This window comes from Daphnia pulicaria, chromosome 1 (genome assembly GCF_021234035.1).
Source record: "Daphnia pulicaria isolate SC F1-1A chromosome 1, SC_F0-13Bv2, whole genome shotgun sequence".
In the NCBI taxonomy this organism is placed as follows: Eukaryota; Metazoa; Arthropoda; class Branchiopoda; order Diplostraca; family Daphniidae; genus Daphnia; species Daphnia pulicaria.
In genome coordinates, this window is record NC_060913.1 from 32,862,459 (window position 1) to 32,868,792 (window position 6,334).

The following is a 6,334-nucleotide window of genomic DNA, read 5'->3' on the forward strand; positions in this document are numbered from 1 at the left end:
AAAAACGATCACTTCCCTGGTTCCCGCATGCGAAACTGGTTTAGCCATCACCCATTTTTTCAGGTAGTCGACTACAACAATTATACATCTATTCCAGGTTTTAGTCAGGGGGAAAGGGCCTATGAAATCGATTCCCACTTTTTTGAACGGTTGCTGGTTTTTCACGCTTTTGAATAACCCCGCAGTCTCTTGGCTGAACGTTTTTTTTTGGCAAATGTACATGAGCGTACATAACGGGAAACCTGTTGGGTTAGACTAGGCAAAAAAAATTGTCTCCAAACTTTAATAAGCGTGCGAGTGACTCCCAGATGTCTGGCGGTCACGTCGTCGTGACAGGCTAGTAGGACATCGTTTATTAGTGGTTTGGGAACATACTGAAACCCCAAATTTAACGGCAGAAGAGGACCTCATCCCAAAAAACAAATTTATTTTCGAGGCGTCGTTTTGCAGCCAAGCTCGCTTTTGAACATGGTTCCTCAATGACTAGCCTCCACCATGAAGAGTTTTCTTGCTCTTGTTTATTGATCTCGTCCTTTCTTGGGGTAGTAGGGAAACCGTTGGGATATCATATGTTACCCCAGGCTGTTCTACCGGGTTTCGTGAAAGTATTTCTGAGTCGGAATGGAGTTTTTCACTTCGGTATACAATTTCGATATCTAGATCCTGGAGTTTTAGGCTCCAGCGGGCGAGTCTACCGGCGAGATCCTTCTTTTTCAAGAACCAACACAAGGCGTGGTGGTCGGTGATTACTTTATCTTGGCCCCCGACCCCCAAATATATGGACAAGACCTCTGTACAGAGAAAATTAAAGCTAGGCATTCCCGCTCGGTGATCGAGTAATTCGTTTCGGCCTTATTTATCAGTCGACTCGCACAGGAATTCACTCTATCTCCCCCTTCCTGATGCTGGACTAGGACCGCTCCGAGACCTAACCACTCGCATCAAAGTGGATTTCCATAGGCAACGCGTAGTAAGGATGCCCGAGAATTGGATGTGACTATAAAGCGTGTTTAAACGCGTCAAAACTTCTCTGTTGTTCATCATTCATTGCGAAAGGGCGATTTTTCCTAGTAAGCCATGTCAGTGGTCGCGCGATAATCGCGAACTTTTGGCTGAAACTTCAATAATCTATAATTATAGGTTATGATTTTGACTCACAGGCGAAGCTCAGAATATTGAGATATTGATATGTGCTTATTTGTTGTGTCAGTGTCGATTTGCTTCAATTGTTGGAAGAAGACCAGGCCAACCTCAAAAGCGACCTCCTGAATGTGAATTTACACGTCAGTTTGCAACCCTCTCAATGTAGCCCTGACCAAGAACGGGTTAATCTCCTCATTGACTGGGGAATCATGGATCACAATGGACAGTTGAATATTGCTGTTATAAATGCATATAATCGCTTCATGGTAGACAGAGTTAACACTGCATAGACAGTGACGCTGAAAATAAACAAAATACGAAAGCTAGTATGCAGCATTGCAAAATTTGCTGTATGTAGAGCTCCAGCACATTCGTAAAGCTGAAGGTGGGTCAACTCATAGCCTTCTCTATTTAGAAAGCCGAAAGGATATTCCCTCCCTTGTAGGAAAATAAAAGCATATTTTGCTCACCTTACTTCTTATTTCCTTTCCTCCGTTTGGACCCACGAGAGCCACCTGGTGGTAAGGGGAATCAATGAGCAACCGGTAACTTTTTAAAAATTTATGAAGCTGAACGTTCAGTTTTTTTCCTGAATGGTTATCATGAATATGTTGCATGTACTTTTATTTTTATTGAAGGTGCTTTTCTATCATTTTGAACGAGCCACCGTGAAAGAAAATGTGTTTCATTTATTATTGAAGGCTATATTACAAATACAAGAATACTCCGGTCTTCTAATATAAAATTAAGTGTGTGAATTAAATTTGTCTAAGAACAAAACAAAACTTACAAAACTATCTTAAATGAGATCCTGTGAATTGTTACGTGCCAGGATGAAGAACACATTTTGGTTAACAGGGGAGTCGAACTGCGCCGTTTACAAAACGGCGACTTACTCAACTCACCTACCCGTTCCACACTCCATAAGACGCGACGGTATTGACTTTTCTTTCTTGCTGTCATCTCCTAGCAGACATTTAAATTAATATTTTGATTTTGTTAGCGAGTTGAAATGTTTTAGAGGATATGGCGTCAGCCGTCATGCCCCTCAAAAGTCTTGGAAATAAACTTTAAAGCCTACCATTAAAAGGAAAAATGGAAGAATAGACAGTGAGAATCAGTAACAGGCAATATACAAATAAAATAAACGTTACGGCTATGTAATGTTCACTTTCTGGATTAGGAAATAATCAAAGGTGGACATTTTGATTAAATTTTGATGAATTCCAAAGGTGGAATTCATCAAAGGAATTAACAGAGTCAAGAGTCATTGTTTATTCGTTTTTTTGCAACATTACGTACACGGGTAGAGCTTATGTAACACATACAGAACTTTATGTATTGATCCATGAATGGAAATTAGCCATTCACTTTTGAAATGCTGGAATAAAAAAAAATAACAAAACAAAGACACCATAAAAAACTTCGCTGAATTTTTTCCACTAACCGAATACTACTTCTCGAAGTTTTTTCTAAGACACGAAATATATCTTTTTAGTCGAAACCACAGTTGGACGTCTTCTATCACAAAGTGAAAAGCCGACGGGAAAGTAATAACGTACTCTCCAGCCGACTTTTTCAAGGTGTGGAATGGGATTATGGGACATATGGAGCCAAACCATCCTGGATAAGTTGTATCTTGGAGTTATTGTTAAATATAACCATATAAGTTGCCGCATTGGCTTGTCCAGATTTCCCTCATACTTATTCAGGGATTTGGATTCATTAGATTTTGGAACAAATTTGCTGGGAATCTGAAGAAATTAAGTGAAACGGTTTTTAACCGAAAAAGAGCTAATATTGTCAGTACTTTTTAACCATACTATTCAGTATTATTCAGTGCCTGAAAATAACGCCAACACTCGATCAATTGTTAGAAGATAGTGACTGTCCCATTCCAATAACCCCTGATGAGTACGTCAAAATTGGACATTGAAATAGAAGACGAAGATAGCAATAACGAACAATTTGAATCTGAAAATGAATCGGACGAAGACCACACGCCTGAATCTGGAAACCTTCAAGAAGATAATGTTCCTGACAAAGATGCTTTCTTAGTTGACCGAGAAAGTAAAAAAAAAAAATGTGCTGTTCTTAAAGCGATAAGTCACGGCAACACCTACCTCGAAGGCGAAAAATATCCAACAGCTACCTGTGTCATCCTCGTAATTTTGTCACTAGAAAAACACTTCATAATAACTAAAGAAAAGGAGCCGATTTAGAGACTTTAATGTGACCTTTGGCTTTATGTAATGAAAACGAAATTTGAGAATTTAATGGATGTAGCGGTTTGTCAGAAGTCTTTGTTTTTTTAAAACAATCTATCTTTCTACACATGTGTTCTTCGAATTCATTTTGAATCGAATATTCTTTGTTTGAAATGAGAATGGACTAAATGACATTGCTTGGTAATAATGCAATAGGTGGTGGAAAATTTGCGTGCTTTCTTCTACCATGTGTAATGGAAAATGGCATTACATTCGTAGTTTCACCATTGAAAGCAATAATGTTGGAACAAGTGTACTACTTGAAACCTCTTGGGGTAATTTAAATTATTATTATTTCAATAACTATACAACAGTTATATTGAAATGTGTTTTTAGATTAATGGCAATTTTTTCTGTGTTGAAAGTGATGAAAACGCAGATAAATTCTTTTCGTCATTGACAAAAGTCTCAGGTTTAATTTACTTCATTTGAATTTGAAAATCAATGTAAATTTTAATTTTGGATAGATGTTAAATTTGTCTTTATTATCCCTGAGAGAGTTACTGATGTCCTTGAACGATCTGGGAGACCGTAATCAACTCAGAAATGTTCTGGAGGCTCTTTACCGAAAATGCTTTATTCTTCGTTTCGTCATAGACGAAGCACATTGCATCAGAAAATGGGGTTCTGAGTTTCAGTTATTGGCAAAAAATTATAAATAACTTTTTTAAAATTATAATTTTTCATATTACGAGAGAGGAATACGTTGAACGTTTGGCGAATCATGTTTCCAAATGTCCCAATTATGGTGCTGACTGGCCAATGCCGACACTCAGTAAAAGATTTTGTCTTCGTTTATGTTAAAAAATCCACTTTTGTAATAGTTTTTTTATCTTTGGAAGTGTCAATTTTTAGTTGAAATTGATTTATTTAGGTCTGTGACTAGTTGCGTGTGACCAAATCTACAATTGGTGTTAATTGCAAAATTAAGTAATGCCAACAATCTAGAAAAAGATGTTGACATTATTCAAAAACATCACATAAGGGATATCGAAATTATTTGCTGTTTTTCACGTAAAGAGTGTGAAGCAATTGCTGCTCATCTTCTAAAATTTTGGTTCTCTGTGGCAGCTGAGATTATCACGCTGGTATATCCGATGACAAGGGGAGAGCTTCTCTTCAGCAAAGTTGGATGGTGGGTTATTGCGATATTGCAATATTGCGTGGGTTAATGCGAAGGTATAGTTTTTAAAATTACAATTATTAATTTAAAAAATCAGAACAATTTGTTGATTTGTTTTGTTGTAAATAATATTACCGGTGGTCTATCTATAGATTATGTGTGCGACTGTGGCATTCTGAATGGGGTAAACAAACACAATAAAACCGTTTTTCTTTTTTAAAATATTTATAAGACGTCAAATTCGTTTCATTTATCTAAGCCTAGCTCAATTGATGCATATAATTAAGAATGCGGAAGAGCAGGAAGGGATAGGGCCATGGCATCAATATGTGTGTTGTTCTATCAATACTCGATTACTATTTTTAGAAACTTTTTATTGATGATTGTATTGATTTACTATTATTACTGTTTTTAATTAATCATAGTAATTGCTTATTATTAAATTTGGCAATGAAAAAGTTTCAAGAGTCTAATGAAATAGAGACTAAAGCCCTGATAGAAATTCTTTATTTTTGTGAAAGCGTTTTCGAATGTCGCAATTTTTGTATTACCCAACATCTTGGAGAGTGGCCTAAAATGTGTAACGAAGATGGCTTTGTTTGCTGCGATAATTGCATCGATTACGTATTACACCGTAAATTTGAAGTGTTATATAAAAATTGTTTAAATTCAATTGTAATATAGGAAGTGGCAGTCAAAGTGTGTGTTTTGAAGAGGTTGAGTGTGTAAGGGACACGATAAGTACAAACTTTTCGTTTACCATTTCAAAAATTGAGGACGTAGTACGATCCTATACATCCTATCGGAACCATGGGTGCCAAAACCAATTATCTTGAGCGATGACTTCATGCCTCTGATATATTGATCAATCGCCACGGTTAGATGTCGTAAGCGCGATTTTCGTAAACACCTTCTGCTTTTTTTACTTTTCCTTTGCTTGTTTGCCTTCTTTGATCATATGTCTTATGTACGTTTTGAAACAATTGGAAATTGCTATTTCCATTTTGCCTGATTTAGATGATGTTGTATGTTTACCTCTCTCTCTCCTGAAAAATGGAAACATAAATTTAAATATGTTGTTTTAAAAATTGTAATAAAAACATTACCATAGACTTGCAGTAAAAGTCCTATCATGCTTGTTGTACCATGTTTTTTGCATGTACGTAATCCCAACCTTAGATGGTAGGAAAGCCAATAATCGATGGCTATTACGGTGGCCGTTGGCGGGTTTAAATTTCAGTGCATGCCTTGTACGCGCTTTTTGGAGTGGGAAGACATAAAAGAGACAAATCATTTTTACTAAAATCTTAGACGGAAAATTTTCCTGGAGAACGTCGTGAAAAGATGTTTTGATGCTCATAGATTGTGCACGGCACCACTCCGTGAACTTATATTTTCTGATTAGGGACTGATTATTATCATGATTGTGGTACCCAATGTCCGAAAATATTCCTTGCTCTTCGTTAAACTTGTTCTGCATCTTCTTAATTAATTTTTGTTTAAATATTTACCTAGTTACTCCACGAACAACACCATTTTTGTGAAAAATGAAATTATCGACCAAGTCATACGTCGTTATCCCTGCGCAAACCAGGTAATAGCTGATAACGCATCATTTTAATTTTCATCTCACGGAAGAGTTTGAGCCAAAATAACTCACGAAGATCGCCATTTTTACGGAATTTTTGTCCATCTCTCAAAAAGAGGGATTTCAATAAAGATTAAAGGTCACCACGTTACATAAATAAAGAATTTTTAGATAATGAACCGGTCATGCAATATGGAACACTGATATTCTTCG